Source organism: Panthera leo, chromosome C2, assembly GCF_018350215.1.
Source record: "Panthera leo isolate Ple1 chromosome C2, P.leo_Ple1_pat1.1, whole genome shotgun sequence".
Classification (NCBI taxonomy): Eukaryota; Metazoa; Chordata; class Mammalia; order Carnivora; family Felidae; genus Panthera; species Panthera leo.
The window spans coordinates 49,785,797-49,800,210 of NC_056687.1; positions in this window are offsets into that span (position 1 = coordinate 49,785,797).

The window sequence follows — 14,414 nt, forward strand, 5'->3', positions numbered from 1 at the left end:
ATAGTGCTAAAATAGTCTAGTAAATCTATTTCAGATACTTTAAGTGAATTGCTATTAATCTGAGTATTAAATCCTGTGCATAGAATACTGTCATTGAAACCAGTTTGTCAGTTTGATTTTTGTGCTTTAGGGATGGCTGCTGTTTCAGGTGTTGCCCTTTTACATTCCATATACCACTTTTAAAAACTGAATAATGGACACATCATTTTGCAAGCAACTTACATCTCACATTACTTTTTTTTGCCATCCTTTCATCATAAATGAGAGGCTCAGAGCTATAATGAGACGAACTGGGTTTGTTTTATACAGCTTTGTTCTTCTCAACCTGCTGTTATGTGTAGTATTTAGTTACACTGAATATTTTGGTTACTATAGTGTGAAAACCTTACGAAATATGTGCAAATGTTCCTTCAGTTTTAATACCTCAAACTGTTTTTTTGCACTTCAGGGGTAAGGTCTGATGACATGTAAAAGGTGATTGTTTAATAAAATGATTGTAAATGAATATCTTTAAAATAGTCACCTGGTTTTTTTTAAAGATATTTCTCTTTCCTACCCTCAACATTCTCTTCCTGCTTTCAAAAACATTAAGAAATATTGAACTTAAGCCACCTAACGCAACAGGGAAGGGCGTTGATCTCCGAAGCTAGATGAAGCTTGCTCTCTCCATATTGAGCTCCCTGGTTACGGCTCTGTCTCCATCTCGGGAGACATATCCCAGAGATCAGCTGACGGTAAAAAAGCGTTCTTTACCTTGCATGTGAACACTGACTAAAACTGAGCCTATAATTTTTAAAACTTTGAGGGGAGAGTAAGGACTGGAAGAACAAGTATTCATCTGCCCAGAGTTTCACAGGCTGTCATGACAGCTCCATCAGGGCCTGGCTGTCGTCCCTTGTTTGGGAAAGTGACACAGAGTTGAAAAGAGCTTTTCCTGACTCAGAATCTAATCTTACAGAAGTGAGTGCTACTCTGGGGCCTTGAGTGCTGGCACTTAACTTTGGGAGCATCGCAGAAATGGTGGTTCATGAAGGGACATTGTCAGCTGTGGAAAATATAAGATAGTAAACTTCTAGAAGTGAGAAAAGAGCAGGAGAAGTCCATGGGGGACAATTGTTTGTGAACATATATGAGGCATAGTTTCAGGGATTTCTAGAGAACTTGGCAGGAGAGAATTATAACATGGTGGAGAGGCTTCTATTATGACTGTGGAGGCTGTTAGGCTAGCACACATTGGCTTTCATTCCATATTTATAAGAAAAAAAGCAAGCTGATCACAGATCAATTGCTTTTGAGATGAGGTTCATCAATTATTTACAAGTGAGAGACATTTAATATAAAACAATCCAAATATGTAATTTAGAAAAGAATTTAGTTGGGTAGTAAAGAAAACAAATATCAGGGTTACCTATGGTATTAGGGCTTTCCAGAGAAAAGGAACTAATGGGCTATATGTACTGTATATGAAGAGGTGTATTTTAAGGAAGTAGTGTGCACAATTCGGGAGGCTGACAAGTCTCAAGATTTGCAGGCAGCAAGGCCCAGTGGAGCTGGAGGTGTAGTTCCAGCCTGGGTCCAGAGGCTTGAGAATGAGGAGAGCTGATGGTGTATTTCCAGTCTGAAAGCTAGCAAGCTTAAGACCCAAGAAGAGCTATTATTTCAGTTTAATTCCAAAGCCAGGAATGAACCAGTGTCCCAGGTTGAAAGCAGTTAGGTTGGAAGGGATCCTCTCCTGGTCACAGGAGGTCTTTTCAGCTTTTTTGTTCTAGCCAGACTTTCAAATGACTACATGCAAATCACCCACATCAGGGAGGGCAATCTGCTTTGCTCATTTATTCAAACGTTAGTGTCATCCAGAAACACGTCATAGACAAACCCAGAATAATGTTTGACCTAATGTCTGGCAACCTGTGACCCAGTCAAGTTGACACAAAATGAACATCACAGATGGTAAACTTGTAAACACACCATCAGTATGTCTCACACTGCTGAAAACCAGAAGTCCTAACCAATCTAATAACAGTAAGGGAATGAATAAACAAAAATGTTACAACAATTTGGCAATCTACGACTGAAATGATTTTGAAACACTTAATGTCTAGAGGTAGAAACTTATGAGCAGAGAGGTCCTCTTTTATATTAGCTAACAATATGGATCAAATAGAGAAAAGATAGGGCCACGAGTAGGTGGGCAGTGATGAACTCCTCATGCCAAATTATCATATACATCAGGAGAAACAGGGCAGGAGGAGGCTTGGCATCAAAGCACTGATGGAACCACATCCCGCAGGGCTGGCCCTGGTGCAGAGTGGGTGACGACATCAGCAGTGACAATAGGCCAGAAGCCCTGAAGAACATAAAACTGCAAAGCAGAGATATTGAGGGCAAATGCAACAAAGGAAGTGCTGGATGCTGGGAGGAGAGGCACCTTCTTAGTGGGAAGGAAGTCACTAATAGGAGACCAAAGGAGAATGTTTGGTAGATGTTACCCACATTTCTCATGATGGTGGTCCATTTCCTCCAGAGGCTCAGAGGAAGTGGAAACTGGATCAACATGGTACATTTTTGTGTTTGTGAGACTCTCTTGCCTGATTGCTTGTTGGTAAACAGCATCAGTCTCTACAAATTAGAATTAACACAGGAGAACTAAAAAAAAAATAGCCTTGGTTAATGCCAGTTTTTGCTGAGATAGCAGGGAGTGAATTGGTTTGGGGCCTTCTAGACATGAGATTTGGAAATCTCTGGTCAGGAAACTTTATTTTCTTTGTGTTCTTGAAAAAATGAAATTGAGAGCTCAGATTATCTACATAGTTCAAAGCTCCAATTCCCCTTACTCAAGTATCTGGATATTTTCTGTTTTATTTAAATTGCCAACATAATTACCTCAATTTTCCGTTTCCCTTTTTACGTTGAAAAGTGAAGCGTCATCATTATATGTTTAGTGAAAGTCAATGTGGCCCAAACTTTGAGGTTAGTTTCCATCAAGGGTATAGCTCTATTACCATTGCCCAAAGCAGAATCCATTACTGAATAGTCCTGCTGGTTTGGCTAATCAACTAACACTGGAAGATCCTGGGAGAGTTGTGGCTTGACAATTTCATGCAACTTTGCCTCAAAGTTAAACAGGTCCTTAAGCTATTTCTCCTCTTGTATGTAGTTTGTAACTTTTTTTTTTTTTACAGTAGTGAACTATTGACTAAAATGAAAAATAACTCGAGATAGAATATAGTACTTTTTAGAAATTATTTACCACTTGGGAATTGGAAATGATCTGCTCTTTAAAAACATATTGTTTTGCTAACATATATTTTGCTGTTGCCAGAATGAGATGGCAGAGAATAATGCAGAGTGCTCTCTCTGGGCACCAGGAGAGAAAGAGAACCCAGGAATCTCCCTTAAATCCTATAGGGATAAATCATGTTATTTTGGGGGGGCATCACCCTCACTCTAAAATAGAGTATTTTAGATGGCATCACCATCACACTAAAATAGAATAATAGAGAACAAAGGTGATTCACTATCTCTCATCAAAAGATTTATCAAAACTGTAATGCTTTTTTCCAGTTTGTCAATGGATACGTAATGAGAATTTCTCTCATTTCACTCTCCACCATTCTTGACTGTAGCCCTTATCCCATGATCCAAAATGGAGAAATGGCCAAAAATAGAAGCAAAGGGCATATAGCATCAGTAGTGTAAAGCAGTCTCCTGGAAGCTGCCACAGGACACTTTCTTATTCCACCGGCCAGAACTCAGTCACATAGTCACAGTACTAGCAAGGGTGCCTGGTAAATGTATCATGGGTCTCCACGTGCCCAGAGTTATCAGAGGATCTGACTTAAACCTATGTTACTCAAATAATGTCATTATTTACTCACAGTCTTAAAATATTAACTACATTGATTTATGTACAGGGATATTTATCACTGTTATTTTTAATAAAAAAAGTATTATATGTTAGTTAAGTGATCCCACATGCAGAAATCTTAGATGTATTGTGGTACTTTTCTGTGATATAAGGATATGTAGACACTGAAAATTAGTTATAAAAAACCTTTACCAAATAAGAAAATGCTATAATATGAAAAAAAAAAAACAACCAAAAACAGCGTACAGGACCATATCTATAATATGAGCTCACACAGAAAAAGACAGGAAGGAAATTGATAGAAATGTTAACTAAGGCCAGTAAGAAAAAAATAATTGGTTTTGTTACGAGTCTTCTTATGAGACTCTCTATCATGTTTTCTTTTTTAAAGCAACTATCCACGTCATTTAAACCAAAAGTAATTTTGGTTGTCTAATAATTTAAAAGTTAAGGAAAGTGAGTATATTATTGAGATAATTGCATCAATTCTCAACTTTATTTAGTTTCAGCTACTGAAAAAAAAATCTTTGTACCTAATTTAATAAGCAGACACATGAAGAAAAAAAGCCCAAAACTTTCTGAGAGATAGCGAGAATGTAACTGCCTTGCTTATGCCTAACATTTTATTCAATTGTTAATTTTAACATTTTACTCAATATGCAAATGGTCTGCAATGCACTTTAGATTATACAAAGGCAGATACCAAGCAGATTTGGGGGAACTCTGGCTTCTATTGACAGCAATGAATGAACTATCTAACTCATTGTTTTTCATTTGTGCATTTGTTTTTCCCACATCACTAGCATCCGTTGTGGTCAGCCGGGCTCACACTGAAAATGAGTTTATGCTCTGGGAAATGGTTGAAAAGCATCATCATCTTCATTATGTCAACAATGAAAATTATGTTTGTCCATGCTGTCTGGAGTTGATGGCTGGAATGTTTGAAAACAAGATCCAGGCATTTTCCCTCTCACCCTGAAGAAAAAAAAAATATCCATGCCAGTGTTATGTTTTTATTTTACAAATAATCTGTTTTCCCCTTGCCCTTTAGATCTGAGAAAAGCTGCATGTAGTGAATGCTATTTGAACATAGAGGCAATTTCCAGAATGAGTATAACGCCACTGCCTGTCGATTCTTGAGAGAAATAGCGTGTGAAAAACATACAGAAATTCTCAGGATAACCCCCTTCAGCTGAACACTACCCATATTTCGAAGTAAACAAATAACTATTCTCTATGCATTTTCACCTCACCCCATCTCCCCTTCAGAACAGTGATAATTGCTTTGTCGACACTTCATATTTCTTCCATTGCCTATTAAGTATTCCTGAGAATGGGTGGACAGAAATTCATTATAAATATAAAGCCTGAATTCCTACAGATCTGAGGAAAAAGGTTGCAGTGGCTTTCCTCCATTAACTTATTAACTCTTTAAGTTAAATTTTTTTCTCAACAGTGGATCTTTGCTCAAATGGCACCCAGTGAAACTAACTTTATACATACCCAGAGGTTTTGAAATAATGCCTTAAAGACTGTGGTTTTTCCTAAATTGTCAACTGTACTGTTCAAAAGATATCATATTTTGCCTCAACTTAAAATCAACATTTTTCTTTCTTCAGATGGGATTAAGGGAATAACAGAGCCAAGGATAGCACATAAATGTGTATCTTTTGCTCTTCAGCCTAAATTACTTCCCCCAATATCTAAACTCCTTGCTAACTCTAAATGGAAGGCAAGAAGTAAAGAATAATGTGCTATCTTAAATGTAGATAGAAGATAAGATGTTGAGACTAAATTTTAAAAACCACACCAGGATATATTCATTCCACTCTCACATTTAAATAATACTCACATTAAATAATTGTTCCAAAGGAACTGTCAAAATGAAACAGTCATAGCTTTCCCTAGCTGAGCTCTGATAACTATAAAAGTCTAATGTTCACAGTGAAGCTATGAAAATTATTAAAAAAATCATCTGCAAAACATGAGCAAAACCTTATTTCTATCTGATTATTGACAGAAAAATGAACAAGTCCAAAAATATTGTTAAGGTGAAACTTTCCAGATTATATTGATTATCAGGGCTAACCCAAGGAATCTAAACCTTGTAGGAAAAAATAGAGTTTTGTTTGTTTGTTTTGTTTTGTTTTTGTTTTTAAGTAGGCTTCACACCCAGCATGGAGCTTGAACTCATGACCCTGAGCTGAGATCAAGAGTAGGATGGTAAACCATCTGAACCACCCAGGCACCCTGACAAAATAGAGTTTTGAGGACCTATACATAAGCTGCAAAGGTACAAGCATTATTTTTTTTTTTTACCTTTGATCTGAATTGTCATCTATATATGTGCTTTCTGTGTTCAGGGAAAATGTGAAGCTCAGTATGAAATGCAGAAGCTCTACAAATCAGTACTGAAAGCTTCCTGGGGTCCTTAGAGTCAAGGAATTGAACCCTTTGCTTTTTAAGTAGATTGCTCATTCCTGGTATCATGTTATGGCCAATATTGGTCTGGATTAAAGATAAATGAATTAGAAACGAATAGTCCTTAAAGTATGGTCTCCAACTAGAATCATCAGTCTTACCTGGGAACTTGTTGCAAATGCAGCTTCTCAGGACCCAATCTAGACCGACTCAAGCAGAAACTCTGGGGGTGGAGCCCCATATTTTCTGCTTAGGAAGCTCTCCAGTTGATTCTGCTGCATGCTGAAGTTTGGGAACCATACCTCTAGAATAAGACTGAAGGCAATTCCAGAGAGCTGAAAAGAGATCACCGTAGATATGTGGCATCATGTGCATATTATAGAAAGGAGTCATGCTACTTTAGTGTCTAGAACTGGAAATATAATTGATTACACTTTCACTTACTGATCACCAGGGCTGATTCAGATGACCTGGACAGGTGTGTACTTTCTCTTTCATACTTCCTTGTATATTCTCTGGAGGCAGTCATTTATATGCTTAGATATAGGGGATGAACTTTCCAATTAGAGAAAGACTGTTCTTTGATCAAAGACATATGAGTACTAGAATTCTTCTGCTGTCTGTTCCACATCTCTTAGAGACAGAGACTGCTCCTGTACATGGAAAATATCTGTTATCTAGACTGTATAAATTTGGTCTCTGGCAATATTGTGTAATAGAAAAAAAACGTGCTTGGGGATCAGACCTGATTTGAATTATAGGTCTATCATTTGTTAGCTGCATGACTTTGTGGAAGTCATTTGGCTTCTTTGAACTTCACCTTCCTTATCTATGAAGAGAAGATACTCACATCAACTTTTGGGGATGTTAAAAGATACAGTGAGGCATGTTAAAAATTTTAAGAGTTTATTTCAGCTTGAGTCATTTGAATCGGGCAATACCAAACTGGAAGTGGTTGGAACATTTTGCCAACAGGAGCCAGGGGAAAGACTTCTGTAAAGAAAAGGCAGAAGCAAAGAAAGGAAATGATTTCTTGGCTGTAGCTTAAAGCCTAGCTGGCTGTTTGTGATTGGTTGTCCTCAGCATTTCGATTTCATTACCTTGACGCATTTACCGAGTTGGATTTTGGTTCTCTCAGTTTGGCCTCCAGCGCAATAGAGCCACCTCAGTCTAATGGCCTCATTCTTTAATTAATTAATAGGGTTAATTTGAGGACTGGGGACAATCTGTGTAAAGGCCTGGCACTCAGTAGATATTAGACCTTCCACCTTGCCTGATTTCTCCTGACTATTGCTTCTGCTCTTTGCCATTGTTATGACTTCTAACTTCTTTGTTTGTTTCTATATCTGTATAGTGGTGGGAGGTTAAAAGTATGGCTTGCGAATCAACCTACCTGGGTTTGAGTCTTTTCCCTGAAACATACCTTGTAGTTTCCTCACGTGTACAGTGTGAAACATAATTCTACTTACCTTCACAAGTAGTTCTGAAGAATACATGAGTTTAAGTTGCTTATTCAGCGACTGACATATAGCAAGCGTGTAACTCATGTTAGTTGTTACCATTAGCCTCACTCCTCCCTGTGTGTCTTCACTTTTCTTCCTTATCCTGCTTCCACCCAAAAACATAGTACTTTGGTGGAAAAAAAATCATCTACTAATGAATTCATTTAGTAAATCTTCCTGAGGATCTACTATGTGAAAGGATTTGAGCACAGATAAATCCCTGCCTTGAGTTTTTAAAGTGTGGATTTGCATTTACCACTTACTGCTTCTCCAAGTTAGTTTTCTAATCTGTAAAATGGGGATAATAATAATTCCCTCTGTATTTATGTTAAAGTGTTGCAAATAAAGTAATAAATGCGATTCCAAAAATTGAAATGAAAACTTTCAAATGCATACAAATATAATCAAACCATAAACACTTCTCTGGATAGCATAGCATCAAGGCAGAGGAGTACAGATCTTGTTCCTCCTTTCCGCGTATATCCCCCAGCTTCCTATTTGTATTTTCTTGGGAAGCCTCAGTGCTCTTATTAGAATGAGACAAGGGAGAAGAGCAAATTATTTAACACGTAAGAAATAAATAAAAGGACCAAATTCACAAGGTTTGGCTTTTTTCAAAAGCTTAAACTAAAGCTACAGATATTACTTTAAATATATTGTATATTACCAAGGTAATATTTTGGAAAAAATGTTTAGCTACTACCAAGACTCTGGAAACAAAAACGTGATTTATGAGCATCAGGCTAGAGGTCATTGAATGACATTTGAGTGCCTGTGTGTTGGGGGAGGTGCAGGTCTCTGCTTGCTCCAGGCTGCTGAAATGCAGGTTATGGTAGATCCAGACTAGAGCCAAGGAAGAGAAATGTGATGGTATAGGGGTCCCTTCTCCATCCTGGGTGATGGTCTTAAGTTTGTCTTGCTTCTTGTAAGACCCATTGCCATTGGATCTCTTGGAATTCTCCAGTCATCTGTGTGCCCATCAGGCTGCACTCTTTCCTGATACTTGTCACCTCTTGTAACTGGACTTCAGTTCTAATCTCTGACTCATTCTGTACTTAGACTGACAACCTGCATAGCACTTTTCTCTGCCTCTCTTCCTATCAACTGCTGCCTGGGTCTCGTCCTGCTAGAATCATGAGCTGCTGAGCTCCTTGACCAAGCCCCAGTATTAGAAGATTCTTCTTTCAGGTCTTCTCCTCTATCACTTCTGTCCCTTGGAATTTATACAAGCCGAGATCATGTCTAAGTCCTCTGAGGTTTGATTTTGAATTTTAGATGGCGGGCCAACCCCCCGGGATCCTGTTCATGTGGATTTGTATTCATGCTTATTCTCAGCTAACTTCTCTCATGCTGTATTCAGCGGAGCAGTCTCAGAATCTCTTACAGCCTAGATCCTGTGGGTCAAGAGGGGGAATCTTTCGAAGAGAAAAAGTCATTTCAGACTTCCCTAAGCAGCAGTTTCAGAGACCCAGGCCATTCATATATAACATTTCTAAGAAGGCAAGAAAAAATATTATTAATTAAATGTTTAATCCTTATTAAAGCTAGCATATTAATTTTAAGTAGCTTTAATTTATAGTATAGCACAATATTATTTATGGGCAGCATGTATACTTTATAGCATAGAGTGCCCTCTTATATAATCGATGTGTATAGGATATTTATGCTCATTTTATTGGACTCTGAGCATAATTTTACTATTAAATATATGGAAGAATTTTATGTTTGTTTTTATGACATCGTTGGCCTAAGCTAGGCTTACTTTTATGCCAAATCTCTTGTCAAGAACACAGCTCTCAATTTCAATATGGTTTCTATGGGAAAATACATAAATACATAGCCTTTCATGAACATCTGCTTATCTATAATTTTAATAAAGCTAATGGAGTGAGACCTGGGTTTTCTTATTTCTGTTGAAATATTTTTCCTCCTTGTGTTTCCCTTTCCCTCTTGGGATAATGATTCCCCTTGAGGTTATGTCGTTATGTTATATGGTGGTCAAGTCTTCTACTATGAATGAAACACTCATTTCCTTGAGACACAAAATTCTCAGGAAACTAAAATTTTTAAAAATGCGTGCATGTGTGTATAGACATGGGGGTTGTATGTCTAAATGTATCACAATCAACAAAATCCTTAATTCAAAAACAATTTCAATTAGGCGCTTTTATTGTTGGTGCTTTAACTATTCTTCTATCAGCGTATTTCACTTCATAGCCTGGTTCAGAGATCTAGATTTTATTGGTCAGTGAGGCCTGAAAGCCCTTCCCCTGGTTACCTGGAACAAGATGGAGTCTGACAGATGTAAATGTGGTGGAATTACAAGTCATTTGTGGTCAGTAATAAAAGTAACCTATACCACGGATTTTAGGTTGTATGCAAAGTGGGAGGAATTAGTGATATGTTAGAAAAAATATTGAGTGAAACTCTTGGATACCTGTGTTCACTTTGGTAAATCATAATGTCTCTAAATTTCCATTGGATTCCTTATTGTTATATGCTTTATTAATTTCCTATAAGAAATGCAAAAACCACATTTCTTCTACTTCATAGGTCAAACTACTTCAATATATTAACATCTTAACAAAAGTAGTATAATTACAGTGGAAACATATGCATTGTAACTTTAAGTTTTCCACACTTGAGGAGAGAATATCTGTTGAGCCTAACCATGTAGCCTTGGGTTAAACCAGAAATAAGTGTAATTTGATAATTTGAAATTCCCATCTTAGACTTTATATAATAAACCAAACATACTAAACTGATAAGATCTCTTAAACAGCAAATACATAATCATCTTTTGTTTGTTATTGAAAGCCTTTAATTTTATGCCAGTTGTTCTTTGTCATTATATATTTTAAGATGCAAATCCTCACAACCATGTTTTTATACTAATGAAAAGTCATATAAATTTAGAAACTATTTCATTGCATCCATGCAATGTTCATTTCAATCTGGAGTAAGCAAATATTTCACATGCACACAGTGAATCTCTTATAGTCCCATTTTAAGCTTGTCAAGTATTCTGATTTCAATCCTATTTGACCAATTTAAATTGCAATTTAAATGGTTAGATTCTACCATTAGATTTTAATTACCTTCAATTCTATCAGAGTGGGTTCCAACCCTTTGTAGCAAATTCATTTCCTGCTTAACCAAAGAGACAATACACTTTAAATAGACTACCCCTTCCCCCAACAGTGCTTTCTCTGGAAAGGGTTTTAACATAGACTTGTTTATTTCCTCTCTTACTACAGGAAAAATTTATGAATAAAATAAGTGACACACCTATACAAAGGAAAGACAAGATGACAAACATGATAATATTTACTTTATGGAAAAAGATGCTCATCACTTCTTTAATATTTTGTGGCTGAGTGGCTTTATCTTTTTAACTAGAGCACCTAAATGCTGGTAAAAGTATGATTCTGCACCTTTAAGCCTTTCTTTGTTTAGGATATTTTCAAATACAACCTCTCTGTAGAGAATGTGAGTGACTAATTAAAGTACATAGAGAAAAAGAAACCGTCACTAGGCAGCCTGTGATTTTAAGCATAGCATAGATAAAAATCATAGTCAATCTGACGTGCACACATTTACACTTACATAAAAATACACTGTAGAAGATGAAGCAATAGAAAGCCTCATTCTTATTCTTGATTTAAGCTATAACCAAGCATTTCTGGACAAGTCATTAATTGTTTCATGTCACCAGGGGTCCACTTAGTGCACTGAAGCAGTAACTTCTAAGTGGTCCCACTGGTCACAAAGATTTAAGGCAGGATCCAGAAGAAACCCACAATAGTTTATACGAGACTGCTGAAAGTCAGGCATGTTGGAAATGACTTTGTGACTGCAAATGGTGATGTTGGCAATGCAAATATTGTCACATGTGACTAGGTGGTAAAGGAAAATTATTTTCTTCACTTAAGGCTTAAGGAGTTTTGATGTGACCCACGTTTGAGAGTAAAGGTGACTCTATTATATGCTACAGCATCTTGGCAGAAAAGCTTCCCATTATTTGTACACCATTTTAATCAAAATCTAGTTTGGCGAGAGACTGCCAAGTTTCTTTAAATGGGATCTGTTGCCATCATAATAAAATCTGACAGGCTCCTGGCTCATACTTTAAAGGAAAGTACTATTTATCCTTGAATCAAATAATGAATAGCCTAAAAAAAGGTCAAATTAAATTTTTTATAAGATCTGCATATCTTCCATAAAACATGCAGATATAAACAGCGTTTGCTTTTATGGTTGTCACACAGACCAGTATAATGGAAGGTGTTACAGGCTAAAGTAGTTGACCTCTTCAGATTCAGACAAGTGTGAGCTTTGTCACTTGCTAGCTGTCTGATCTTGGACACGTTTTTTAATATCTGCTAAGCCTTGGTCTTCTCATCTGTGATCTAGGGTGAGCAACATATAGTTATTGTAAAGCCTAAATGAGATCACCTAGTATAAATTTTTAGCACAGGCCCTAACACCTCATTTGTCCTCAACGTGTTGTTGCTGGTGATGGTGATGATGATGGGTGACTCTCAACTCAGACTGAAGTCCTAGGCCAGTTTTCTCAACATCCATTCAAGTCAGAGTCTTCAGTTCAGCCTCCAGAGTGTCTCATATCTGTGCTTTATATTCAGTCTGTCCTTTTACCTTATAACAGGTTGTATTCAAATGAGAAAATTCCTGTGAAATAACTTTGTACATCCTAACACACTGAAGAATTATTAGTTACATTAAACATTTTATTGGAATTCACCAACACTTTAGTAATTAATTCAATGGTATCTTTGCCGCTCCATGTTCCAATCCATTCTTAAGTGTGCTGCCAGATGTACCTTTTAAAGTGTATCGGGGCGCCTGGGTGGCTCAGTCGGTTAAGCGTCCGACTTCGGCTCAGGTCATGATCTCACAACTCATGAGTTCAAGCCCCGCATTGGGCTCTGTGCTGACAGCTCAGAGCCTGGAGCCTGCTTCGGATTCTGTGTCACCCTCTCTTCTCTGACCCTCCCCTGTTCATGCTCTGTCTCTCTCTGTCTCAAAAATAAATAAACATTAAAAAAAAATGAAGTTATCTTTTTTTTAATGTTTGTTTATTTTTGAGACAGTGCAAGTGGGGGAGGGGTAGAGAGAGGGGGACAGAAGATTCGAATCCGGCTCCCCGCTGACAGCAGCAAGCCCAATGTGGGGCTGGAACTCAGGAACTGTGAGATCATGACCCGAGCCGAAGTCAGACACTCATCCGACTGAGCCACCCAGGTGCCCCTAAAGTATATCTTTTTACATTACTTCCCTCCTCAGATACTTTCCATGGCCTTTCAGAATGATGGACAGCACTCTACTGAAGTGGGCCATTGTCTCTCTTTACATCTTTATCATCCAATATTTCCCCTCATATCACACCAACACTGTGCTCTTCAGCACTTCAAAAAGATGCCCTCCTCTAAATTTGTTCTAACTTTGCCTCATTTTAGTAGTCAACTCTTTAATTGGGTAAATACTGATTGCACATTTTCCACATGTTTTCTCTCTGTACCAAATTGTCTATTTCTCTTTCCACTGTTCAAATTTCTATCCTCCAAGCCCCTACTTAAAATTTTGTTTTTTTCTATGTAGCTTTTTGGATCTCCCAGGTAGGAATCACTCTCTTCCTTACCTGCTCTCCATTTTCTACACTATATCCATATTCACCCTTTTTTCTATGTTAGTTTGCCATTTACAACAGTCTGAGAAGTCTGGAAGTTAAGGACTACATCACCATTCTCCCAGCCCCCGATTCTATAATTCTCAGGGGAACATCCTTCGCAAGGAGGGTGCTAAATCAGAAGAGCTATTAAGTCTTTATTTACAGGTGTCTTTGTTAATACTAAACTGTACTAAGTGAATAGAAGTGGCTGGCTTAAAAACAAATCCCCCAACTCAGAGGGGATGGAGGTTGGCTTTGATGTTGTCTTTTTTTCACGTACTACTCTTATGCTGTACGTTCTTTTGATATTTATTTTAGCTAGAATTCACTAGGATAAAAATGTTAGGTGAAAGCCCTAGATAAAAGATAGAGGGAGAAACTACCAAAAGTGTCATCTGTGGACCCAAGTCTTTGTTCTGAAGTGTTTTGCTAACACCTATGAAAAATCCCCACTGTCATATAGCAACAACAAAAAGCACATCTATAACTCCCTGAATTTTGTTTGCCATTTGATGACAACTTGTATTAACCTGACCTGGTCAGCTAGGTATTCAGACTAAGGTGAAAATTCATCACAGAAAAGAAATGGCATTTTATCAATGGCCATTCTCCTCATTTTCTTCATCCTACCCTACCCCAATATTTTATGGTTCTCTTTTAGCCCTAAATTGCCTTTCTGGGTGAGATGTTGAAGATTGAAAGGCAAAGTTAGAAAATACTTTTCTGGCCTTCACCACCACCAAGGTGCAAGATTATCAATGTTTACCATATCTATTGATCAGGTAACATTGCAAGGATGACTTCAGGCTTCTCAAATCTTATTTCATTCTTCATGTAAATCACAGGACACTACTGTGAACTGTGTGTAAATGTAATGGGAAGGGTTATTTGGGGACCACAGTATTGATGGCTGTGGGCAAGGTACTGTTATAAG